Source organism: Felis catus, chromosome B4 (genome assembly GCF_018350175.1).
Source record: "Felis catus isolate Fca126 chromosome B4, F.catus_Fca126_mat1.0, whole genome shotgun sequence".
Classification (NCBI taxonomy): domain Eukaryota; kingdom Metazoa; phylum Chordata; class Mammalia; order Carnivora; family Felidae; genus Felis; species Felis catus.
In genome coordinates, this window is record NC_058374.1 from 25,727,266 (window position 1) to 25,755,238 (window position 27,973).

A 27,973-nucleotide genomic window follows, 5' to 3' on the forward strand; every position below is an offset into this window, starting at 1 on the left:
TTCATGAGACCGGCCAGACGGATTGAGTAAGACCTGCCCAGAGGAGCCCTGTGCCTAAAGAGTATGGAAATACCCCTTCCTCTCCACTCCTCTCCTCCGCCCTCTGACTCTCTCTTTCAGACAATTTCTGGTACCACTGGCAAGATGACAGCATGTCTCTGTGTTCACAACAAATTCTTTTGTGTCCTTAAGTGGAAAAAGATTTTATGACACGGCACAGCAACTGCTTGTTCTATGAGTGATTCACAAAGAAAACTCAGCGACCTAATGATGTGTGTCCTCGCCAAGACCCAGACAGGGAAAGGGAAAGAAAAAAAAAAAGTGGCCCAGAATCAAAAGGCTGAGAGGGACTTTGGAAGTCATTGAGGATGCTCGGCCACCTTTCCTCTTAGAAGTTCCCACCGTGGACTGTGGGATTGCCTCACTGGCTGCCTGTTATTTTGAACCCGCTCCAGAGGTATCCTTGTCCACGGGGTGAAACACCTGCGTGTGAATTCCACACACAAAATCTCCAGTCCCCTGGGGCCTTGTTCTCCTGAATTACTCACTGTTTCCCAGCGGTGTGCATTCTCATCACCTTGGTCTGTTGCAGCTCTTGGTGTTCGATATAATTAAGTGCTAGAAATAAAGGCTCCTCGACTTCTTCCCGCAAAATGTCTGTCTGCCGATGACTTTGACCAGGTCTTGCCCCCACGGGGAGCTCACTACTGCAACAAGACAGCCCATGCCGTTGTTAAATGGCTGTCATTGCTAGGAAATGCTTCCTTCTCTTGCTGAACGAGTCTGTCCCCCTGTCACTGGGACTGCCTTCTGCAACATCTCCTCCTTCTTTTTGACAAACGGCCCTATCAGTATTTGAAGAGAGCACTCACATTTCCCCAGCTTTATTTTCCAAGCAACACATCCTCTATTTTTTTCAGCCACTTCTCGTGTTCTTCAGAACTCTACCCATTCAGCCTTCCACCTCTCCTCACCTTCTAGTTATTCTTAATCCCTCTGATCTCTTTCCTATGAATTCGTGCCAGCCTGAGTCTCCTCCATTCTGTTCTTCAGTGATTTCGTTTTGGAGACTAAGTGTAAGACTTTACCCTTTTCTTCTTTTTTCTTTTTTTCTGTGTTAAGGGTTCATGCCGCCAGTTTCAGCCAAAATTTGAGCCTGTTGATGGCGTGTTGAATCCCGAGTCTGTCGTCTACGGCACTGGCGCTCTCTCTTGATTTGTTTTCACTTACAACATGGATACTGTCTTTCTTCCTAAAAGTCACTGAGGAGGGGCGCCTGGGTGGTGCAGTCGGTTAAGCATCCGACTTCGGCGCAGGTCACGATCTCGCTGTCCGTGAGTTCGAGCCCCGTGTTGGGCTCTGTGCTGACAGCTCAGAGCCTGGAGCCTGTTTCAGATTCTGTGTCTCCCTCTCTCTCTGCCCCTCCCTTGTTCATGCTCTGTCTCTCCCTGTCTCAAAAATAAATAAACGTTAAAAAATTTTTTTTTTCTAAAAGTCACTGAGGAAGAAGTTAAAGTTCAGACACAACTCTCTAGATGTTAGCAGGCCATGACTCATTCTTCAGATTCAATTGTTCACCGATCTCAAATGCAGCCGATCTTGTTCACATCCAGCCTGTATTTCACCTTATTTTCTACACAAATCTGAATGGGTGTTTTTCATCACGTGTTTTGCTGAAATCGTTGCATAACGTGTCCACCGCGGCTTCTTCCTCTGTCAGCCTGGAGATGCTGTCAAAAACGGAACTAAATGGAGTAGAGGGACCTGTATTATTGGCAGTGTGGTGGCAGCTTTCTAAACACCTTTCTCCTGAACCTGTTTGGTTAGCTAGCTTTGCTGCTGGTATCCTCCTTGATTTCCCTGGGGGGAGACCCTTTTCTTCTGCATTCAGAGCACCAAGATGCCTTCTGTGGACCGTCCAAGCATTTATCCGCCCCATCCCCTAAACCCACGCCAGGCTGCCTTCCAAGGTCACGTCTGCATTCCAGTGGCAGCCCTCTGTGCCTCATCCAAAAAGAGCGAAAGGAAAATTTGTGGCGACCCCAGTGACTGGTGTGACCACAGCTGGAGTCTGCTGTTCTGTAAAGCCAGCCTTCTCATCACAATCTCCTTCTTTGTGCATCTGGCAACTCTCCCCAGGCAACCAGACCTCTCCCCCCAACAAGGCCGACAGGCACTCCTGTCACACGGCGGGGATCTTTGAGGAGGCTCAGGCCGTGCCTCTTTTAACCAGTATCGAAAACGGCCTCAAGGGATTTTTTTCCTTGGAGGTTCTTTCCTATATCATGCTAAGCCAAGTTAGGCCAGGTGGGGTTTTAAAAACCTCCACCTCTTGTGGTTTTGTTTTTCCTTATTTCTTGACTCGACACCCTTTATCCTTAGCAGCAAGCAGAGGGCTCATATTCATTCATTCATTCATTCATTCATCAAAGAGTTGTTAAGCACCTACTGTGTCAGTCTGAATCCCTGGGGATTCAGTGGGGAGCCACGCCCACAGAACCTTGGTGGCAGGGAGCTGCCAGTCTAACTTAGGAAGCCAGGTTTTTTTTTTTTTTTTTCAACGTTTTTATTTATTTTTGGGACAGAGAGAGACAGAGCATGAACGGGGGAGGGGCAGAGAGAGAGGGAGACACAGAATCAGAAACAGGCTCCAGGCTCTGAGCCATCAGCCCAGAGCCTGACGCGGGGCTCGAACTCACAGACCGCGAGATAGTGACCTGGCTGAAGTCGGACGCTTAACCGACTGCGCCACCCAGAGGAAGCCAGGTTTTAAATGAAAAAACAACAGTGTGAGATGAGGGTTATGGGAAGGATATGGGGCACATCTCGGTCTAGAGGTCAGGGCCAAGGTATGTGTGGGAGATTACCTGAGCGCACCTGAAAGCCTAAGAGAAGACAGGGGTCCCTGGGAACCCTGCCGGGAGTTAGGTTCCCCCCAGACACCTTCAAATTCCCCCAAAGTTGAGGGTCCTGTCTATATTGTGGGAAAGGGATCTAATCGGATCTTCTTTCATAGCCCATCACAATTTAAACTCTGGGGCTGTGGAAGCCTCTGTTTATCCACAGAATATTTTTTTTTTTATTGTTTATTTTTGTGAGAGAGAGAGGGCAAATGGGGAGGGGCAGAGAGAGAGAGAGAGAGAGAGAGAGAGAATCCCAAGCAGGCTCCAGCTCTGATGTCAGCACGGAGAACGACGTGGGGCTTGAACCTATGAACCATGAGATCATGACCTGAGCCAAAGTCGGATACTTAACCGACTGAGCCACCCAGGCGCGCCCGGTAAGTGTGTTTTTGACAACTGTCAGCAAGACTCTGTCTAGGGCTCAGCAAGGTCACTGGAGGGTCCTTGCTGACCCTGTTTTCTGGGGGTCAACACAGGCGGACCTTGGCGCCTACTGAGCCTGCGCAGGAAGGCGCAGAGAGTATCACGAGAAGCGTTTCCTCAGCCTCGTGTGTCTCGGGAAGGGGTGACCCCACTGCCGAGGGCCGGCCTCCGCCTCAGTCCCGAGCTCCTGCGGGACAAGCTGCTCCACAGCCCCTTCCTTCGCCTTCCCGCCAGGTGTCTCCTGCTTCCCAGCGTCCCAGGCCGCGCCAGGGCTCGCTCCTTCCAGAAGCACCTGGACCGGGAGGCTTTGAGCGGAGACCCGGCCCCTGGCCGCCGCGGCAAACGTGGAAAATTGCCCCGTTGCCTTCTCCCTGCACATTTGACAAGAATTAAAGCTTCCCCCCGGGGGACCCGATTTCACATCTTGAAACCCAACTGTTTTCCCTTCCTCGAGTCTCTCTCCTCTCGGCCGCGGATTGAAAAGGAGCGGTTGCCTCCGCGAGCCTGCGGCCTGCGCTGCGGGTGCGGCGGGAGACGGCGCCTGCCCGGGGGCGCCCGGTTTAAATTAGGCCGCCGCGGCCGGCCGTTCGCGCTCACGGCTCTGAACGTGTTTCAGGGCTGTCACTACTCATATCCTACCGGGGCAAAACCTTGTTTTTCCCTGGAAAAATAATAAAATGCGGAGCCGGTGCCTTTTAAAATGGCTTCTGTTTCACAATTCAAGTTGAGTTTTCTGTCAGGAAATGATTAGCCATTAGGCCTTTTAAGGTGGAGGAAGGGGGAGGCGAGGCGGGCTGGGGGGAGGGGGGATGCAGAGAAGGAGGAATTTCGGGGGGGGGGGGTCTGCTCCGTCGTCTGCCCTGAGTCAGCCTGGCTTGGGCCGAACTGGGTGGGCAGGCCTGTTCCTCAAAGGCTGACGGCATGGAATAATCCAGGCATGGCGGAGCCCACGCTCAGGACCAAGCAGCGGCTCTTCTATCACTCTTCTGTCTGTGGTGGGGTCACTTATGCGGCTCTGGGCAGGGCCCCATTCACGACGGACAGGGCCCGGCATAGCTGGACGGAATAGACATCTGTAATGAAGCCAGGCAGCCACTGGATGTCAGCAGCCGGTGTCATTTCAGGACCACGGGGATGGGCCAGTGAAAAATCCCAGGCGGCCCTCGACAGGCCAGCGGCCAGGAAAACAAAAGTGGAGATGGTACGGGGCTGGAGAGAGGGGAGCGCGGGCAGACTGGGGAGGGAGCACGGCCATCAGTGTGCACGCCTGGGCGGCGAGTGTTGCAAATTGAACGCTAACGCGCACGCACGTAGGGCGTCGTGGAGCGCGTTGGTGAACATCCCCCAAAGGGCGGAGAGCGCAAATACACATTTGGAATTTTCATTGGAAACACATGCACAATTAAACAAAAATGAAAGCGGATCTTAGAAAAAGTGAACTTGCACCTAGGCAATTAGCAAGCCGGTTCGTTTTGATTTGCTCCGTTGTGGGGCTCGAATCACCAACTCGATGCTGTGGCAGAAGTGGAAGTCTAGAAGGTTTTCAGATATGTTTAGTCCTATAGAAGCCTTTCCAGATTCAGGCTATGGCTGGAGGGCAGGATGGAGGCTGGGCTTTTTATATTTAACACCTTGTGATTCCCAGGTTATTCGGTTTGGAAAAGGGATTTAGAGAGAAAGTATTCATCGTATTTTTAAGCTTTTCATAATGCACAGAGAAGTGTGTCTCCTCAGCTCGGTGAGTTTTCTCAAACCAAACACATCTGTGTGGTCAGCATCTAGCTCACAGGAAAGAGCACCAGCAGCCCCCCCCCCCCCCCCCCCCCCAGGAGCCCCGCTCAGCTCCCTTCCTGGCACTGCTGTTTCCCCCTTGGTCATTATAGCTTAAATGACACTTTTCTTGTCAGCCACCAAGGTGATGATCGTTTATCTTGTGCCTAAACTTGAGGGCAGAGCAAGCCCAGGTCACAGGCATGCTGTGTACCCCAGAGCCCTCCACAGGCTCCCCTGGCTGTGCCTCTACTTCCCTCACACTTTCCGGTATTACCCAGAGTCTGGCTCAAATATCGTCTCCCTAAAAACTCTCCAGATTTCTACCGCCTCGACTGCAAGTGGCCCTTGGAGTTTGTAAACTCCCTCATCTTATCTTACACATTGTCTTAGTCTGTTGGGGTTTCTGCATGGACACCTGGCTTGTAAACAACAGAAATTTATTTCTCACAGTTCTGGAGGCTGAGAAGTCTGGGATCAACGTGCCAACAGATCTGGTGTCTGGTGAGGACCTGACTCCTGGCGCATAGATGGTTGTCTTCTCCCTGTTTCCTGAGATGGTGGAAGGAATGAATGAGGTCTCTGTTACAAGGGTACTAATCCCATTCACAGGACCTGTTAGGTCCCACTCTCATGACCCAATCACCTCCCAAAGGCCCCATCTCCAAATACCATTCACCTTGGGGGTTAGAATTTTAATATATGAATTTTGGGAGGATTCAAACATTCAGTCCTATCCCAAACATATTGAGAGCCAACTATTACCAGGCTCTCTGCTCTTGAGAAGCTTAGGGACCTGTGGGGGGAGAAAAACAAGTAAACAACAGGGTGTGGTCACTGCTAAGGCCATAGTCTGCACAGGGGGAGGAAGAGAACCCAAAAAGGGAACATGTAGTTTGGTCTTAAGAGGTCAAGAAAGGCTTCCTAGAAGAAGGGAAGCCTAAACAGGGACCCGGAGGACCAACTCAGAGCCATCCAGGTAAAGGGGAAATGGAGTTCAAGGTAAGGAGAATGGAGTTCAAAGCACTGACAACAGCATGTAAAAAAATGGGAGAAAGGTGAGAGGTGAGGTGGCAGAGATTGGCTGGGATCAGCTCATGAAAGTCTTCTATGCTCTGGGTGACCTGATGTCCCAGTTTGCCCTCGTATAGTCTCTGCTCACTTCTCTTGTCCCAGCATAAAAGCCACCCCTGCCCCTCCTTCACTTTCAGTAGTGATTGGTTTGGACCACAAAGTGATATGGTCGCCCTTTCAAGCCATACCAAAGAGTCTGAATTCGATCCTGGGGACCCAAGGAGCCGGTGAAGGCCTTTGAGGAAGAGAGACACACGATCACATTTGCAGTTTAAAGACACTACTTTGGTGGCAATAGAAGAATGTTTTGAGGAAATGAATACTGGAGGGAAGAGGTGTTTCAGATTATTGCTTAAATCCAAGGTAGGTAGAGATGATGGTGGCCAGGGTGAAGAGATTGAAAGTGATGGTGGATGAATCCAAGATATATGAGAAATATGGAGAAGGAGGAATCACAAAGTCTCTGTCATTTGGCTTACTCTGTGTTCATTAGTCATTTATATGCTGCCTTCTGAGATTTAAAACTGGATTCTGCTGGCAGCCTAGTGCTCGGGTTCCAGGAACACAGAACCCTTGGAAGAGCTGGAAGAAGAGAATGACCAGCCCAGCGTGGTGTTTTCCCTCTCTGGAATGCAGAGCTTTCTTGTGCTGAGCCGGTCCCAGCAGTGGCCTGGGTTGAAGCCAAGGTCAGGGCTGGGGCAGGGCGGTGCTGGTTTGGGGTGCCACAGACAGCGTGGTAGCGATGGGCTTCTCTGCTAAGACTTCACCCTTTGACTGGGAGGCGGGTTCACATCCTGAAAGTTTGAGGAATGTTACAGGCTTGTGAATTACATTTTAAAAAATATTTTATCAACACCTCTAACGTAGAACCAACTCCAGTCAATGCCACATGTGTTTTCCATGTGTGTTGTGACTGTAGGAAGTAACCAAACAACTCTGTATTGAACTTGTCAGAATATAATCAAAAATTCCGCTAATTACTTCAGCATGAAGCCTACCGAGCGCTCTCCCTTAATCATCAGAAGCAGGTCCTATTAGCGAGCACCGTGGCTCAATAACACCACTTTATTGTGTTTCTTGGACAACTGCAAAAGCTTATCTTTCACTGCAAGGTTTTCTCATTTTTGGAACCTTCGTCCCCATAACAGTCATCATTACTAACTACATCAAGAGAGCAGTTCTGGGAAAAGTACTGTGCAAAGAAATTCCTGAAATGGGAATGGACATTCATGTTGAAGTGGTGGTTTTTGCCAGAAAGTTAAACTCTAGCAAATGAATTGATTTTTCTAGGCGGCTGGCTTCGTTGCCCGAGCGAACGCAGCAAACAAAAATCCGCTGTGTGTACATGCTAGTTAGCACGTTTGTTTTATCTCTGAGAAGCCAGTAATAACGACAGAACAAAGTTAAAGCAGCTTTGAGGCCAGGAAGAAGAATTAAGAGGTTTGTAACATTTACAAAGAAAAACATGACTTCTCTTTAATCTTTCTTGTCTTTCATTTTGGCTCCCTTTAAGCATCTGCACAGTCTGAGGCTAGAAAGAAAGAAAGAGAGAGAGAGGGAGAGAGGGAGAGAGAGAGAGGAGGAAGAGAAGCAAGTGAAAGCAGGGAAAGTAAATAGCAAGTTCCCGAATAGACAGAATGCATAGGAGAGCCTTACTGCAGCCTCTGTAAATGTTTATATTTTGTTTTTAAATGAAATATGGGAAGCCCCATTTACTATTCAGAAATCCAAATTTATAAAACAGATTTTTTGGTTATTGTTGTTAGCGGGAAGAGGAGGTGGAAATGGGCTGGAATAGGAGTTTGTTCACAAGGCATAAAAATTCTTTACTTTGCAAAATGATTCACTGAAAGCTTCCTTTAAATAACAACTCTGCTGGTGCATTTAATTTACCAAAAAAAATCAATTTTAAACAGAACTTTAGGAATAAAGTCTGTGTTATGCGGTGGAAATGTAGTAGGCATTTAAAAATAAAAACAGACTGGAGGGAATATTAAAATAAATTTGCATTCTTTGAATAAACTCTTACTAGGCAAGTATCAGGATGTGGCCCAAGTAAGAGCCTGATGAGAGGGTCAAGTGTGTGTGTGTGGCGGTGGGGGGGGGGGTGCGGGTAAGAGAAGGTTGAGGGAGTAAATTAGGATTAGGTAGGATTAGGTGAGGGAAGTTGGATTTATATTTAAAAACTGGACACAGAATCATTCAAAGAATGAGTTTTCATAGGAGACCTTGCTTCAGTAACAGTAACTGAATGGATTTCTAGTTCAAGAGGCAGAGAAGCTCCCCTGCATTTAAGCATGCAGGTGATTTCCCCTCCCTGCCCAATTTCCAATTGAAGAAAGCAAATAAATACATAACTGAGAAATCTGCATCAGTGTTTACCTGGTTTCTATAAAAGCAGGAAAGACAGGAAAGAGCACTGAGGCGACGGGCGGCAGACTCTAATATTTCTGGGCTGCTACTCCTGGGAAGATTGATAGAGGTGACTTGAAAGGTCATATACAGGGGCGCCTGGGTGACTCAGTGGTTTGAGGGGCTGACATCAGCTCAGGTCATGATTTCGCGGTTCATGAGTTCAAGCCCTGTGTTGGGCTCTGTGCTGACAGCTGGGAGCCTGGATCCTGCTTCAGATTCTGTGTCTCCCTCGCACTGCCCCTCCCCTGCCCACGCTCTGTCTCTCTGTATCTCAAAAATAAATAAACATTTAAAAAAAATAATAAAAAAAAGAGAGGCCACATACCTAATGTAAAAAAAGTAATTAATATTAGTAATTTGGGTCTAAAAGCTTACATTATTTCAACAGTAAATGTGGAGCGGAGCTGGGGGATATAGAGTTAATAGGCTGTTTTGAATCTTGTTTTACAAGAAGGACAACAAAGAGATATGATTTCTTGCCTGCTTGTGACCAATTTTGGGGTTCAAATATTATTGAAAGGCAACCTCCTGTAAAAACAACAACATAGGAATAGAGAGAGATAAAAAAATTATAGCATAAGTCATGCCAAAAAGAATAGAGAAGACCTCGTATCGGTCTTTTCAATATAGAGAGACAATTTGGGGGAAAGACGGAAACTTAAAATCACACTCAAATAAGCATAGCATCCAGAAAAGTTATACCCCGTTTCTAGCATGCTATGTTAATGAGTTTTGGGGATCTGCAAAGGCAGGTAGACTTGCATAGGGGCGAAGAGCTTACCTGTTACCTATGCAGAAGTAAAGGTCCAGTGAAGAAGTCAACCTTACATGGTGGGACAATAGTCACCTGTGGAGAAAGGTGGCTGGTAAGAAATCTCTAATGTCAGGATGATCAAAGAATTTTTAAGAAGAGGTTTGCCCCATCTGATATTTTGTTTCTTTTTTTTTTTTCAATGTTTATTTATTTTTGGGACAGAGAGAGACAGAGCATGAACGGGGGAGGGGCAGAGAGAGAGGGAGACACAGAATCGGAAACAGGCTCCAGGCTCTGAGCCATCAGCCCAGAGCCTGACGCGGGGCTCGAACTCACGGACTGCGAGATCATGACCTGGCTGAAGTCGGACGCTTAACCGACTGCACCACCCAGGCGCCCCTGATATTTTGTTTCTTAGCCTGCTGTAATTCACATTCCCTTCACCACCTTGAGTGTTCAGTAAAAGCTTCACAGAAGGTTTGGAAGTAATTAAAAGCTTGTATGAGGTTTGGAGTGACCAGAACATTGAGGGGGATTAAAGGCAGACGGGTGAGAGAACGCATCTGGGCCAGAATGAAACTGTAGGTATCCCAGAGCCACAGCAAGTGCTGCAAAAAATATTGAGGGTGGAAGACACAAACGATCTGAGCAAAATTCACCATGAGAATTTAAGTTCCTAGAAATTTGCCTCATTGAATGTGGAAGAGTGGGTCAATCGTTTTGTTTTTAAAAATCAAGGAGCCATGTGACAGCTGGGGTACACAATGTCTATATTATTAGAATTAAAAAGATACATCTATGAAAAAGTAAAACGAACAACACCCACAAAGCATTAAATAAGATATATGAGGTTGGATCAAGTAAAGCAGTTGCTACATTAACTTAACTTGCTCTTAAATGACAAATACTCAGAGACTTGGCTTCGTGGCAGGATGCAGTAGGTCCCAGTTCCCTGATGTTCTCCCTGTAAAATCTAGACAAATTTAGAAATTTTCCAATATTATATGTTTAACGACACAGCAGAGTTGTGGAAACAAAGAGAACTAGATGGGTAGGAATTCTGGCAACTACCTGCTAATCTCTTTGCTGAGCCCACTTGCCAATTTGGTTAAAATATGAAGCTGACTGTGTGCTGTTTACAAGAGACTCACCTTAAACAAAATACTGTTTGTATGAGACTCTACTTATAAGGGCACAGGAAGATGGAAAAGTAGGAAGAAAAAAGATATGCCATACAAACACTAACCAAAACCTAGCAGATATAGCTGCATCACTGGCAAACAACAGGATTTCAGACAAGAAGTGTTAATAGGGACGGAGGGATTTCCTTAAGACACAAGAGCCAATTCATCAGGGAGGCACAAAAGTTTTAATTTTGTATATACCTACTGGTTATAAAAGCTATAAAGCAAATGTTGATAGACCTAAAAGTAGTAACTGATAATCCACAGTTTTAGTTGGAGATCTTAATACACTGTGCTCAGTAAGTGATCATAGTTGATAGTAATAAGCAGAGAAAAAAATTAACTGAAACATGGAAGATCTGAATGTAACTGACACATACAGAATATCACACCCAGCAACCACAGAACACACATTCTTTTCAAGGTTACATGGAACATTTACCAAAATAGACCATATGCTAGATCATATAGTAAGTCTCAAAAAATTTCAAAGGACTAAGGATACACAGAGAATGTTTGTGACCACAGCAGACTTAAACTTGAAAAGAGTAATGGAAAGATAAGAAAATCTCCAACTTTGAATAACACATGTATCAAAAAAGAAATCACCCTAGTAGTTATGAGATATTTTGAAATCAATAATAATAAAAATGTGGCATACCAAAACTTGTGGAATGCCATTTCTGACCAAAGAAAAATGGATAGTTCAAATAAATATAGGGGGCGCCTGGGTGGCTCAGTCAGTTAAGCGTCCAACTTTGGCTCAGGTCACGATCTCGCGGTCTGTGAGTTCGAGCCCCGCGTTGGGGGGCTGTGCTGACAGCTCAGAGGCTGGAGCCTGCTTCAGATTCTGTGTCTCCCTCTCTCTCTCTCTGCCCCTTCCCCGCTCATGCGTGCACGCGCGCACGCTCTCTCTCTGTCAAAAATAAATAAACATTAAAAAAAAGAAAAGAAAATGATGGTCAAATGAAAGTTGACATCCTCAGTTGTGAGAACTCAGCTTCCTCTTTCTTCATTTGGGTCTCAGACAACTACAGCCAGCGTGAACTCACAGAAAATTAATTGATTCCTTTCTTAGAAAACCTCAGAGCCCCAATGAAAAGACTACCCTAATCCTTTCTTGCAAGAACTCTGTGTTTTTAAAACCCAAAGAATGGGCTTTCAACAGGACCCCAGTGAGACAGTCAGCTGGTGTCCAGGCTCTTGGTTCTCAACATTCTGCACATCACCTGGAGAGCTTATAACCAATATCCCAAACTGTCCCAGAGGCTCCACCTAATCTGGGCTTCCTACTGCATTTGGAGAAGGATTGAAGACAATTTGATTTGAATGGTAAAAAATACAGAGTGCAGTTGACATCTGGATTATACCTATATGAAGAAAATAGCAAAAAGAGACGAATATCTTAAAAAAAATTGCAACGATGTTAAGTGCACCCTAATTTAATAAATAAATCATAACATAGGTTTTAACAAAATCAGTCCAATGGTTCTAAATTTTATTCAGAATAATATAAAAGACAAAAAGTTTGAAAGGATAAGGACTTAAAAGGTAAGTAGATTTATTATATAAGATATAAAAATTAATCATAAATTTATAGGAAGTGGTATTTTACATTAGTAGGGAAAGAATAGATTGTACAATGAATTGTGTTGCTAACCACTGAAAGAGGGAAAGAGGCATGATTTGATATCTTTTCCAAAGGCTACTTAATGAAAATTTGTGAGAACGAGGGGCATCCCATGTCAAAGTTGGTAACCTTGAGTGTTCCCAGTTTCCCTATTGGTAAAGAAAACATGATTGCAATGGTTGCCTGCTAAGATCCCTCTCAGCTCAAATCCACACTAAGATGGTTCTGCATTTGTTTGTCTTTTTCAAAGCTCAATTGAGTGGTGGCATTTGGTAAATCAAAATAGAAAGACAAAAGTTAAAATAAACTTGTCTGGCTTTCTCTCTTGAAAGAAGAGGAAAGATGTCTGAGATGGCCCATTCTGGCCTCGGGGGCCTGAGGGACTCCTGGAGCTTTTTGACATGCACTGTTTGTTTTCAATGGGAAATTACTCAAAATGTAATAAGGAAATATTTTGCTGAGTAAATAGATTCGTTTACATCTTGTGGCATGGATGGTTAAAAAGAATCCTGGCCTTTTAGCTCACTTGGCTGAAATCCCTCATCCAAGAGAGGGATTTCTCTTTTCACTAGTACTTCTGTCTTTCCAAGGGGTTCTTCCTCCTCCTTCTTTTGAAATCAGATATTTTAAGAAATTCGAAATCCAGAGAGGGAAAATAGACTTTATTCTACTGCAATGGGGAAGAAAATTATTAATGTTTTGTGGCCACAGCCTTTCCTGGACCTCCTGTGCCTCTCTCAAGAGAATTCTGGCTTTGTCAGCTCGGAGCCTAGGTTTAGGATGTGGAGGGAGGCAGTGGCTCAGACAGATACACAACTGGACAAGGGAGGACAGGGGGTTGATGCCGGAAAGGGCAAGATTATTCATGAAAAAGAAAGCAGAGATGAATGGGAGGAGGAAGATGAGGAGTAGCGCGACCGGGCCACGGAGAGACCTGGGACTGGGAGCTGAGAGGGAGGGAGACCAGGTCTGGGCTCAGCTGCCATCTTGGGGGTGAGCACTGGCAGTGGGCAGCCTTGGAGACATGACCGGCTGCACTGAGCGTGTAGCTTTCTCCACGTTTCTTGGCAATTTTTCTGTAAGTGCAAGTTGGAACTGATTTCATTTATATTTTTCAGCAGAGTGTGGTTCTTTGAATCAAAACGTATGTGCCGAAGCCGGGCCAAGTGGGTTCCAGTTATATTTGGGTTACGCCACAAAAGCCAAAGGTTGGATCACTCTTGGCCCTTGTCACTCACTTTTCTCTTGGCCTTGCCCCATCTTTTTGCCTCATATAAGGGTTCTCCTGTTCCTTGCTCATGGGCCTTCTCTCTGCAGGCTGCCCTTTCCCAATTCCTTTAATCTCCGTATAGGTAAAAATACATCAAGAAAAAAAAAATTAATCTCAAATACTACCAGTGTCACCTCATCTTTGTCCTCATTTGCAGACTCTGAAGAAAATTTCTAATATATTCCTTTTCTTAAATGTATTTGTTTTAAGACAGAGAGAATGAACAGGGGAGGGGCAGAGAGAGAGAGAGAGAGAGAGAGAGAGAGAGACAAAGAATCCCAAACAGGCTCTGCACTATCAATGTGGAGCTGATGAGGGACTTGAACTCATGAACTGTGAGATCAGGACCTGAGGCAAAATGAAGAGCCAGATGCTTAACTGACTGAGTCACCCAGGCGCCACTCTGGAAAAAACTGTTTGGAAATGATTACTTGTTTTAAAATGACTGCAGGATGTTCCCTACCAACTGGCTATCTACACACATAATGGTATTATTTTTGAATTCCAAAACCCAGGTCTCCAGGGGCACCTGGGCGGCTCAGTTGGTTGAGTGTCCGACTTTGGCTCAGGTCGTGATCTCACGGTTCATGGGTTTGAGCCCCGCATCAGGCTCTGTGCTGACAGCTCAGAGCCCGGAACCTGCTTTGATTCTGTGTCTCCCTCTCTCTCTGCCCCTCCCCCATTCACACTGTCTCTCTCTTTCTCTCTCAAAAATAAATAAAAACATTAAAAAAACAAAACAAAACCCAAGTCTCTAGTGGAAATGTGCAACACTGGGTCCTTGCTTCCTCACATAACCTCCTTCTGCTTCCAAACACACAAGCACTCACTGAAAGGCAGTTGCCAACACCTACATGTTACATGCATGCTTCCATTCAATGGATAGTTATCAAATGCCCATGTGCCAGGCACTCTCCAAGTGTGAGGATATGGCAAGACAAAAAGATAGAACAAAACAGATTAAAAAAAAATCTGCTTTCATGTGTTTACAATCTGGGGGATATATATTCGATAGATAGTGGTGAGCATTAAGAGTTAAAACTGAAGGGAGGATAAGGCTAGAAGCTATCAGGATAGATGGAGACGGTTGAAGTTTTTGTTGAGGTGGCCAGTGAGTTCTCACAGAGGAGGTGATGTTTAAGTAAAGACCTGAAGGACGTAAGAAGGAGAGCATTTCAGTAGAAGGAACAGCTAGAGGAAGGCTGTGAGGAAGGTGCCTGCCAGAGTGTTTGCAGAAGACTGAGTGACTGGGGGAGGGGAGGGAGGGGAGCCACACAAGATGATTTCCGAGACGTTGTGGGGGCGTAGGGGAGATCACAGGGGGCCTTGCAGGTCATAGTGAGGACTCAGGCTTTTACTTTATGTGAGATGGGAACCCACTGGAGGAATTTGAGAAGAGAAGGGACAGGATGTGACAAATTGTAACAGGGTCATTTTGGCTTCTGTTTTGAGCAGAGAGTGAAGCTGAGGAGAGAAGCAAGGAGGCCAGCTATGGAGCTTCTGCAGTGATTAGATGAAAGAGGATGGAGGCTGGCCCTAGGGTAATAGCACTAGAAGGGAGGAAGACTAGATTCCATTATATTTTAAGGAAAAGCTGATGAGATTTAGATATAGGATGTATGGGAACTAGAAGATTCAAGTGATTCTAGACGTTCGGTAGGATAGAGTTCCTATTCACCGAGAAAGAGGAAAACTGGATGGAGCCGACCTGGATGGGAACATCAAGAACTTGGTTTGGGCGTGTTAAGTTTAAGATATCTAGAAGACATCCAAATGGGGGTACCAGGTAGGTAGCTGTGCCGATAAGTTCAGGGCAATGGCTGGGACTGTAGATGTAGATCAGGGAGCTGCCATTACATGGTTGTTATTTAAAGACACAAGACAGTTTATGATCAACAGGAGAGCGTCTATAGATGGACAAGAGAAGATACCCAAGGACGGAGAACTGGAGTACATCAATGTTTAAAAGTCAGGGAGTGAGGGAGAACCAGAAAAGGAGACTTAAAAGGTGTGGCCAGAAATGGGTTGTCCTGGAAGCACAGGGAAGAAAGCATTTCAGGAAGGACTACATGATCAGATGTCAAATGCTGCTGATGGGTCCAAGAAACGGAGGATGAGATTTGACCACTGGATGTAGCAAAGTGGAGTTTATCAGTGGCATGGACAAAAGCAATTTCAGTGGAGTGGTATGGGTGAAAATCTTGCTAAAGTGCTGCACACAAAGAGGGAAATTAATAGAAAGAGGGAAGAATTGCTGGAACAATGTCCTTTAATACTGAAGGGAAGGCAATATCGAATATACAAGTAAATGGGTTGGCTTCAGTTTGGTGTATGGATCCTAACTGGAGAGAATCTGGAGAATATGGGAACAAAAGAGGATTTGTGGATGGATGTGGTGATTGGAACTAGTGGAAGACATCCCCCCCCTTCTTTTAATTTATTTTATTTATTCTTTTTATTTATTTTGAGAGAGGGAGAGAGAGAGAGAGCAGACACACAGGGGAGAGGCAGAGACAGAGAAGGGAGAGAGAATCCCAAACAGGTTCTGAGCTGTCAGCGCAGAGCCCAATGCAGGGCTCGAACCCACAAGTCATGAGTCGAACCTATGAACTGTGAGATCATGACCTGAGCTGAAATCAAGAGTCAGATGCTTAACTGATTGAGCCACCAAGGCACTCCTAGTGGGAGACTTTTGATTACTGTCTTTCTTTTTTTTAAAGATGAAATAAGAAGATTATAAGCTGGGAGGGAAGGTGGAGAAAGAAGCATGGAATGGTTTTCTAGGTTTTCTGAGATAGTAGGAGAGTGAACAGACTGAAAAAAAAAATCTGTTTAACCAACAAATAGCATGAAACATCCATTAGAAGTTAGTGATCACGAATTAAAACAAGACCAGTGAATGTGGTCTTAAAACAAGACCAGTGAAATCTACCCCCAGACAGCTGTTCCAAATAGAGTTGGATTTAACCACAGTTGGGATTTTGTCATGGGAATACCCTGAAGCAAGAGAAAAGCCAAGGCACTGTGGGTCTATATGAGGGTGTGAGTGAAATTTTAGTTGACTAAAGAGCAAAATGAGAACATGAAGGAGGTAAGGGACAGTGGAAAGGTGGTAGGATTAATAAATCGAAAGTTCTACTGTCTAAGGACTTGCTGGTGTTGGGGTAACAGAAAGAAGGAATTGGAAGGAGAGGAGATATTGGATAGAGGACAAGAGCTTTGAACTCGAGAAAGAGGATTTGAAATTTCTGTTAATGTCAGGGTAAAACATGTGACCAAAGGAGTGAGTGACCGATATAGGATGGTGACAAGACCACTGGAGAGGAGGTGCTGAAGGAACTGGTTTGCCAGGGTTTTGGAATGATCCTGGGAAGGGCTGAGGGTTAGGGGACAATGAGGGGTAGGAAGACATGGAATCTGAAGATAAGGGATGCACAGAGTTGTGGATAGTGGTGTGCTGGAAATTTCTAGCAATTGGCTCTCTAAATATATGTATATTGTTTATTATAGACTTTTACTGATATAAAGGATATGTAGTAGCATACAGTTAATAAATAGTAATAAAATATAAATACCTATGACAATATAAACAATAATCTTCATTCTAAATAACATACACCTGTCACTTCACTGCACCCTTTTTATCTTGCAAAATCTACTATAGTTATTTTTTATTGTGGTAAAATATACACAACACAAAACTTACCATTTTAGTCATTTTTAAGTATGCAGTTCAGTGGCATTAGCACATTCACGTTGTGCAACCATCACCACCATCTATCTCCAGAACTTTTCATTATCCTATACTGAAACTCTGTATCCATTGAATAATAACTCCCTATTCTCTCCTCCCTCTAGCCCCTGGGACATTGTTCTACTTTCAGTATCTATGAATTTGACTCTTTTAGGTCCTCATATTAGTGGACTCATACACTATACCCTTTTGTGTCTTTCTTTTTTCACTTAGCATAATGTGTCCAAGTTTCATCCATTTTGTAGCATTTGTCAGAATCCTATTCCCTCTGTAAGGCTGAAAAATGTTCCACTGTATGTATATATTGCATTTTGTTTATTTACCCCTCAATGGACACTTCAGTTGTTTTTCATCTTTTGGCTATTGTGAATAATGCTGCTATGAATAAGGGTGTAAAAACATCTCCTTGAGTCCCTGCATATAATTCTTTTGGGTATATACACAGAAATGGATTTGTTGGGTCATATGGTGATTCTGTGTTTACTTTTTTGAGGAACCCTCTTAGCATTCACTATGGTAACTGCACCATTTTACATCCCCACCAGCAGTGCACAAAGGTTCCGGTTTCCCTAAATCCTCACTAACACTGTTTTATTTATCTATTTTTTGGTAATAGACAACATAATGGGTATGAAATGGCATCTCATGGATTTGATTTGTATCTCCCTGATGATTAGTGATGTTGAGAACCTTTTCATGGATTTGATTTGTATCTCCCTGATGATTAGTGATGTTGAGAACCTTTCATTAGTGATGTTGAGGACATCTTGTATATGTTCTTTGGGGGAATGCCTATTCAATTCCTTTGTTTAGTTTTATTTTTAAAAACTTTTTTTTTTTCAACGTTTATTTATTTTTGGGACAGAGAGAGACAGAGCATGAATGGGGGAGGGGCAGAGAGAGAGGGAGACACAGAATCGGAAACAGGCTCCAGGCTCTGAGCCACCAGCCCAGAGCCTGACGCGGGGCTCGAACTCATGGACCGCGAGATCGTGACCTGGCTGAAGTCGGACACTTAACCGACTGCGCCACCCAGGCGCCCCTCCTTTGTTTAGTTTTAAATTGCATTTTGGTTTTGTTTTGTTTTGTTGTAGGAGATCTTGATATATTCTGGTTACTAATCCTTTTCAGATATATGATTTGCAAATATTTTCTCCCATTCTGTGGATTCCTTTTTTTTTTCTCTGTAGATGTGTCTTTTGATTCACAAAAGCTTTGAATTTTGATGAAGTTCTATTTGTCTACTTTTTCATTCATTGCCTGTGCTTTTGGTGTCATACCCAATAAATAATTGCCAGATCCAATGTTCTGAAACTTTCCCTTATGTTTTCTTCTTAGAGTTTTATAGTTTTAGCTGTCATATTTAGGCCTTTGATTCATCTTGAGTTAATTTTTATATATGGTGTTAGGTTAAGGGATCAACTTCATTCATTTGCATTTGGATATCCAGTTTGTTTGTTTGTTTGTTTTCAGCACACTTGTTGAAAATTTTCTCATTAACTGGTCTTGGCCCCCTTATTGAAAATCATTTGATCATGTATTCAAGGGGTGATTTCTGGGCTTCTTATTCTGTTCTATTGGTCTGTATAACTGTCTTTATACCAGTACCACACTCTTTTAATTACTGTAGCTTTGCATTAAGTTCTGAAGACAAGAAGTATGAGTCCTCCAGTTTGATCTTTTTCAGATTGTTTTGGCTATTCATGGTCCCTTGAGAATTTTAAAATGGATTTTTCTATTTCTGCAAAGATGACATTAGAATTTTGGCAGGGATTGTCTTGAATCTATAGGTTACTTTGAACCATATTGATATCTTGACAACATTAAATCTTCTATCCATGAACATGGGATGTCTTTCCATTTATTGATGTCCTCTTTAATATCTTTCAGCAATGTTTTGTAGTTTTCAGTGTATAAGTCTTTCAGATCCTTGGTTAAATTAACTCATAAGTATTTTGCTCCTTTTGATGCTATAGTAAATAGAATTGTTTTCTTAATTTCTTTTTTGGATTGTTGATTGTTAGTGTTTAGAAATGCAACTGATTTTGTGTGTTGGTTTTGTATCCTGATGGATTTCTTGTGGAATCTTTATGGTTTTTACATACATGATAATTTTATTTATTCCTTTCCAATTTGAATGCCTCCCCCCTTCCCTTGTTGCCTAATTGCTCTAGCTAGAGGTTCCAATACTAAGTTGGATAGAAGTGCCAAGAGCAAAAATCCTTGTCCTTATCTTAGAGGAAAAGACTTTAATCTTTCACAAGTCACCATAATGTTAGCTGTGGATTTTTCATATATGACCTTTATTATGTTGAAGTAGTTTCCTTCCATTTCTAGTTTGTTGAGTGTTTTTATCATTGAAAGGTGGAATTTTTTCAAATATTTTTCTGCATCAATGGAGATGATCATGTGGATTTTTTCTTTCATTCTGTTAAAGTGCTGTTTTACACTGATTAATTTTTGTATGTTTAACATCCTTATACCCCAGGAATAAATCCTGTTTGGTCATGCTGTATAATACTTTTAATACGTTACTGCATTTGGTTGATAGTACTTTTTTGAGGATTTTTGCATCAATATTTATCAGGGATATAGGTCTGTAGTTTGTCTGTTTTCTGTGTAGTGTCTTTGGCTATAGTATCAGAATAATGCTGGCCTCATAGAATGAATTAGGAAGTGTTTTCTCCTCTTCAACTTTTTAGGAAGGATTTGAGAAAAACTGGTGTTAGTTCTTCTTTAAGTGTTTGGTATAATTCACTAATGAAGACATTTGGTGCAGGGAATTTTTGATTATTGATTCTAATTCCATACTATTCAGATTTTCTCTTTCTCATGAGTTAGTTTTGATAGGTTTTATGTTTCTAAGAACTTGTCATTTCATCTAGGTTATCCAGCTTGTTGATATACAATTGCTCATAGTACCCTCTTGTAATCCTTCTAATCCATAGAATCAGCAGTAATGTCCTTGCTTTCGCTTTGGATTTTAGTAATTTCAGGCTTATCTCTCTTTTCTTAGTTATCTAGTTCAAGTTTGGTGAATTTTGTTGATCTCTAATAATTTTTTTTGTTTTGTTCATTTTCTTTATTTTTCTTTTCTAGTCTCTATCTTATTTATCTTGACTCTGAGCTCTAATTTTTCCTACCTTCCATTACCTTTAGGTTTAGTTTTTTCTTCTTTTCTAGTTGCTTAAATTGCAAAGTTAGGTTGTTGATTTGAGATCTCTCTTCTTTATTGCTGTATGTGGTTACAGCTATATATTTTCCTCTTAGCACTGCTTTCACAGCATCCAATAAATCTTTGATGTGTTGTGCTTTTGTTTTTATTCATTTCTAAATATTTCTAAATTTCCCTGGTGATTTCTTCTTTGATTCATTGGTTGTGTGAGTATTTTGTTTAATATCCACTATTTGTGACTTTTCCAGTTTTATTTTTGTTATTGATTTTCAACTAGATCTTGTTGTAGTTGGAGGAGATAACTTCATATATCTATATTTCTAAATCTACAAGGCTTGTTTTGTGGACTAACATATGGTCTATTTTGAGGAATGTCCCATATGCATTCTGTAGTTGTTGGATGAATTATAAAGCATATATCTATTAGGTTTAGTTGGTTTATTGTGCTGTTTTAGTCCTCAATTTCCTTACTTCTATCTGGTTGTTTTATTCACTGAGATTGGTATATTGAAATATCCAACTGTTATTGTAGAATTATTTCTCTCTTCAATTCTGTAGATTTTTGCTTCATATATTTTGAAGATCTGTTATTAGGTGCACAAGTGTTTATAATTGTTATATCTTCTTATACCGAGTTTTTTATTAGTATATAATTTCCTTCTTTGTCTTTTGTGAAGTGGTAAACTTTAATTTATTTTTCTTTAAAGTTTACTTATTTTGAGAGAGAGAGAGAGAGAGAGAGAGAGAGCAAGCAGGGCAGGGGCAGAGAGAGGAAGAGAGAATCCCAAGAAGGCCCTGCTCTGTTAGCTCAGAGCCCAATGAGGGGCTCAAACTCACAGACTGTGATTATGACCTGACCTGAGATCAAGAGTCAGATGCTTAACTGACTGAACCACCCAGGAGCCCCTAAAATTCATTTCTATTTTGTCTGCCATTAGTATAGCCATCCAGCTTTCTTTTAGTTACTATTTGCATGAAATATCTTTTTACATCTTTTCACTTTTAATCTATGTTTCTGGATCTAAAGTGAGACTGTTGTAAAGAGCATATATTTAGAGTATACTCTATAGAGTATACTATATGCTCTTTCCAGGAGTCTCACTATTTATATATGTGTGTGTGTGTATTATATATATCTATATATATCTATATATATAGTTGTGGTTAGAGGAGATAACTTCATATATCTATCTTTCTAAATCTGCAAGGCTTGATTTGTGGACAAACACACACACACACACATATATATATATGATCTATCTATCTATATCATATATATCTATATCATATATATATATATATATATATATATATATATATATATAACCCATTCTTCTGGTGTCTATTTTTTGATTGGACAGACTAGTCCATTTACATTTAAAGTAATTACTGATGGGACTTATTTCTGCCATTTTGTCATTTGTTTTCTCTATGCCTTATAGCTTTTTTGTTTGTTTCTTCTTTTAAAAATTTTTTAAAAAATATTTATTCATTTTTTTAGAGAGAGAGACAGAGTGTGAGTGGGTAAGGGACAGACAGAGAAGCAAACACAGAATCTGAAGCAGGCTTGAACTCGAGAACCATGAGGTCATGACCTGAGCCAAAGTCGGATGCTCAACGAAGTTGGATGCCGAAGTCAGGCACCCAGGTGCCCCTTTTTAATTTTTTATTTCCTTCATTACTGTTTCCTTTTGTAGTGAGTTGATTTTTTTTTTTTTAGTGAAATGCTTAAATTTATTTCTCATTTTCTTTAGTGTATAGTCTATGGATATTCATGCTATTTTCTTCAAAGCCCTTACCACAGGCTTTACATTTAACATCATAAAGTTATAACATTCTAAGTTGACATTATACCAGCTTAATTTTAATAGCATATAAAAATTCTGTTCCAGTATAGCTCTGTCCCAACCCCATCAAGTTACTGATGTCACAGATTACATCTTTATACATTGTGAGTCCAAAAACTTAGAGTAATATTTTTTTTAATAAATTAGTCTTTTTAACCATGTGGAAACTGAAAAGTGGTGTCACAAACCAAAATTATAATAAAACTAATTTTTTAATTGTCCATATATTTCCCTTTACTGAAGATATTTATTTCTTCATATAATTTATAGATACTGTCCAGCATCCTTTTATTTCAACATGAAGGATTCCCTTTTACACTTCTTATAAGGCAGATCCAGTGGTAATGAATTCCTTTAGCTTTCTTTTTTTTTATATATATATGAAATTTATTGACAAATTGGTTTCCATACAACACCCAGTGCTCATCCCAAAAGATGCCCTCCTCAATACCCATCACCCACCCTCTCCTCCCTCCCACCCCCCATCAACCCTCAGTTTGTTCTCAGTTTTTAACAGTCTCTTATGCTTTGGCTCTCTCCCACTCTAACCTCTTTTTTTTTTTTTCCTTCCCCTCCCCCATGGGTTCCTGTTAAGTTTCTCAGGATCCACATAAGAGTGAAACCATATGGTATCTGTCTTTCTCTGTATGGCTTATTTCACTTAGCATCACACTCTCCAGTTCCATCCACGTTGCTACAAAAGGCCATATTTCATTTTTTCTCATTGCCACGTAGTACTCCATTGTGTATATAAACCACAATTTCTTTATCCATTCATCAGTTGATGGACATTTAGGCTCTTTCCATAATTTGGCTATTGTTGAGAGTGCTGCTATGAACATTGGGGTACAAGTGGCCCTATGCATCAGTACTCCTGTATCCCTTGGATAAATTCCTAGCAGTGCTATTGCTGGGTCATAGGGTAGGTCTATTTTTAATTTTCTGAGGAACCTCCACACTGCTTTCCAGAGTGGCTGCACCAATTTGCATTCCCACCAACAGTGCAAGAGAGTTCCCGTTTCTCCACATCCTCTCCAGCATCTATAGTCTCCTGATTTGTTCATTTTGGCCACTCTGACTGGCATGAGGTGATACCTGAGTGTGGTTTTGATTTGTATTTCCCTGATAAGGAGCGACACTGAACATCTTTTCATGTGCCTGTTGGCCATCCGGATGTCTTCTTTAGAGAAGTGTCTATTCATGTTTTCTGCCCATTTCTTCACTGGGTTATTTGTTTTTCGGGTGTGGAGTTTGGTGAGCTCTTTATAGATTTTGGATACTAGCCCTTTGTCCGATATGTCATTTGCGAATATCTTTTCCCATTCCGTTGGTTGCCTTTTAGTTTTGTTGGTTGTTTCCTTTGCTGTGCAGAAGCTTTTTATCTTCATAAGGTCCCAGTAATTCACTTTTGCTTTTAATTCCCTTGCCTTTGGGGGTGTGTCGAGTAAGAGATTGCTACGGCTGAGGTCAGAGAGGTCTTTTCCTGCTTTCTCCTCTAAGGTTTTGATGGTTTCCTGTCTCACATTTAGGTCCTTTATCCATTTGGAGTTTATTTTTGTGAATGGTGTGAGAAAGTGGTCTAGTTTCAACCTCTGCATGTTGCTGCCCAGTTCTTCCAGCACCATTTGTTAAAGAGGCTGTCTTTTTTCCATTGGATGTTCTTTCCTGCTTTGTCAAAGATGAGTTGGCCATACGTTTGTGGGTCTAGTTCTGGGGTTTCTATTCTATTCCATTGGTCTATGTGTCTGTTTTTGTGCCAATACCATGCTGTCTTGATGATGACAGCTTTGTAGTAGAGGCTAAAGTCTGGGATTGTGATGCCTCCTGCTTTGGTCTTCTTCTTCAAAATTCCTTTGGCTATTCGGGGCCTTTTGTGGTTCCATATGAATTTTAGGATTGCTTGTTCTAGCTTCGAGAAGAATGCTGGTGCAATTTTGTTTGGGATTGCATTGAATGTGTAGATAGCTTTGGGTAGTATTGACATTTTGACAATATTTATTTTTCCAATCCATGAGCAGGGAATGTCTTTCCATTTCTTTAAATCTTCTTCAATTTCCTTCATAAGCTTTCTATAGTTTTCAGCATACAGATCCTTTACATCTTGCTTATGTTTATGAGTAATTGTTTTATATATTTGGGGGCTCCGGTATTCGGCGCATAGACATTTATAATTGTTAGCTCTTCCTGATGGATAGACCCTGTAACTATTATATAATGTCCTTCTTCATCTCTTGTTACAGCCTTTAATTTAAAGTCTAGTTTGTCTGATATAAGTATGGCTACTCCAGCTTTCTTTTGGCTTCCAGTCGCATGATAAATAGTTCTCCATTCCCTCACTCTCAATCTAAAGGTGTCCTCAGGTCTAAAATGAGTCTCTTGTAGACAGCAAATAGATGGGTCTTGTTTTTTTATCCATTCTGATACCCTATGTCTTTTGGTTGGCGCATTTAATCCATTTACATTCAGTGTTATTATAGAAAGATACGGGTTTAGAGTCATTGTGATGTCTGTATGTTTTATGCTTGTAGTGATGTCTCTGGGACTTTGTCTCACAGGGTCCCCCTTAGGATCTCTTGTAGGGCTGGTTTAGTGGTGACAAATTCCTTCAGTTTTTGTTTGTTTGGGAAGACCTTTATCTCTCCTTCTATTCTAAATGACAGACTTGCTGGATAAAGGATTCTCGGCTGCATATTTTTTCTGTCTAGCACCCTGAAAATCTCGTGCCAATTCTTTCTGGCCTGCCAAGTTTCAAAAGAGAGATCAGTCACGAGTCTTATAGGTCTCCCTTTATATGTGAGGGCACGTTTACCCCTTGCTGCTTTCAGAATTTTCTCTTTATCCTTGTATTTTGCCAGTTTCACTATGATATGTCGTGCAGAAGATCGATTCAAGTTACATCTGAAGGGAGTTCTCTGTGCCTCTTGGATTTCAATGCCTTTTTCCTTCCCCAGTTCAAGGAAGTTCTCAGCTATTATTTCTTCAAGTACCCCTTCAGCACCTTTCCCTCTCTCTTCCTCCTCTGGGATACCAATTATACGTATATTATTTCTTTTTAGTGTATCACTTAGTTCTCTAATTTTCCCCTTATACTCCTGGATTTTTTTATCTCTCTTCTTCTCAGCTTCCTCTTTTTCCATAACTTTATCTTCTAGTTCACCTATTCTCTCCTCTGCCTCTTCAAGCCGAGCTGTGGTGGTTTCCATTTTGTTATGCATTTCGTTTAAAGTGTTTTTCAGCTCCTCGTGACTGTTCCTTAGTCCCTTGATCTCTGTAGCAAGAGATTCTCTGCTGTCCTCTATACTGTTTTCAAGCCCAGTGATTAATTTTATGACTATTATTCTAAATTCACTTTCTGTTATATTATTTAAATCCTTTTTGATCAGCTCATTAGCTGTTGTTATTTCCTGGAGATTCTTCTGAGGGGAATTCTTCCGCTTGGTCATTTTGGATAGTCCCTGGCGTGGTGAGGACCTGCAGGGCACTTCCCCTGTGCTGTGGTGTATAACTGGAGTCGGTGGGCGGGGCCGCAGTCAGACCTGATGTCTGCCCCCAGCCCACCGCTGGGGCCACAGTCAGACTGGTGTGTGCCTTCTCTTCCCCTCTCCTAGGGGCGGGATTCACTGTGGGGTGGCGTGGCCCGTCTGGGTACTTGCACACTGCCAGGCTTGTGATGCTGGGGATCTGGCGTATTAGCTGGGGTGGGTAGGCAAGGTGCACGGGGGCAGGAGGGGCAGGCTTAGGTCGCTTCTCCTTAGGTGATCCACTTCAGGAGGGGCTCTGTGGCAGCGGGAGGGAGTCAGATCCACTGCCGGAGGTTTGGCTCCGCAGAAGCACAGAGTTGGGTGTTGGCGCGGAGCGAGCAAGTTCCCTGGCAGGAACTGGTTCTCTTTGGGATTTTGGCTGGGGGATGGGCGGGGGAGATGGCGCTGGCGAGCACCTTTGTTCCCCACCAAACTGAGCTCTGTTGTCAGGGGGCTCAGCAGCTCTCCCTCCCTTTGTCCTCCAGCCTTCCCGCTTTCCGAGCAGAGCTGTTAACTTATGACCTCCCAGACGCTAAGTCGCGCTTGTTGTGGGAACACAGTCTGTCAGGCCCCTCCGCTTTTGCAAGCCGGACTCGGGGGCTCTGCTTGGCCGGCGAGCCGCCCCTCCGCCCCGGCTCCCTCCCGCCAGTCCGTGGAGCGCGCACCGCCTCGCCGCCCTTCCTACCCTCTTCCGTGGGCCTCTCGTCTGCGTTGGGCTCCGGCGACTCCATTCTGCTAATCCTCTGGTGGTTTTCTGGGTTATTTAGGCAGGTGTAGGTGGAATCTAAGTGATCAGCAGGACGTGCGGTGAGCCCAGCGTCCTCCTAAGCCGCCATCTTGCCCCTTTAGCTTTCTTTATCTAGAAATTTCTTAATTTATCCCTCATGTTTTTTTTAAAGTTTATTTATTTTGAGAGAGAGAGAGAGGGGGCACAAATTGGGGAGGGACAGAGAGAGGGGGGAGAGAGAGAGAATCCTAAGCAGGCTCTACACTGTCAGTGCATAGCCTGACATGGGGCTTGAACTCACAAACTGTGAGATTATGACCTGAGCCATGATCAAGAGTCAGATGCTTAACCAACTGAACCACCCAGGTGCCCCTATCCCTCATATTTGGAAGTCAAAAGTTTGAAAAGTTTTTTTCTTTCAGCACTTTGAATATATCATCCCACTGTCTTCTGGCTCCAAAGTTTCTGATAAGAAATCTGCTAATCTTATTGAGACAATGTATGTGACAAGTCATTTCTCTCTTGAATATTCAAGGTTCTCTTTGTGTTTGTCTTTTAACAGTTTGATTATAATGTATTTCTGGGGGAGGTCTTTTTAAGATTATAGAACTTGTAATTTGCAAGTTTCTTGGCTTTGCAGATTCATATCTTACATTATATTCAGGAAGTTTTTGGCCATTACTTTTTCAAATAATCTCTCTGTCCTTTTATCTCTTCATCTTCTAAGACTCCCACAATAACATGTGTTGGTTGGCTTGATGCCCAGGTTCCTTGGGCTCTATTTACTTTTCTTCGATCTTTTTTCTTTGTGCTTCTCAGAGTTAATATTTCAGTTGTCTATCTTTATATTCACAGAGCTTTCTTCTGTCTGCCTAATCTGCTTTTGAATACTTCTAGTAAATTTTTCATTTTAGTTATGTAATTTTCAACTCCAAAAATTATTTTGTTTTCTATCCCTCTCTTGATAACATCTATTTTATTTTGTTCATACATTATTTTCTTGAATTTGTCAATATGTTACTTTACCCCATTAGAATCTTTAAAATAGTTATTTAAAAATCTTTGTCTAGTAAGTCTGCCATCTGATCTTCCTCATAGATGTTTTCTGTTGATTTATTTTTTCCTTTGAATTTTTTTAATGTTTATTTATTTTTGAAAGAGAGATAGAGCATGAGCGGGGGAGGAGCAGAGAGAGAGGGAGACACAGAATCTGAAATGGGCTCCAGGCTTTGAGCTGTCAGCACAGAGCCCGACACAGGGCTCAACCTCACAAACCATGAGATCATGACCTGAACCGAAGTTGGATGCTTAACCGAGTGAGCCACCCAGGTGCCCCAATATATTTTCTCCTTTGAATGGGACATATTTTTCTGCTTTTTAAAAAATATCTTGTGATTTTTTTGTTTGTTTAAAACTGGACATTTGAATATTATGTTAAGTCTGGAAATCAGATGCTTCCCTATCACCAGGGTTTGATATTAAAAAAATATTATAGGGTTTCTCTGTGCTGGGAAGAAATCTAATAT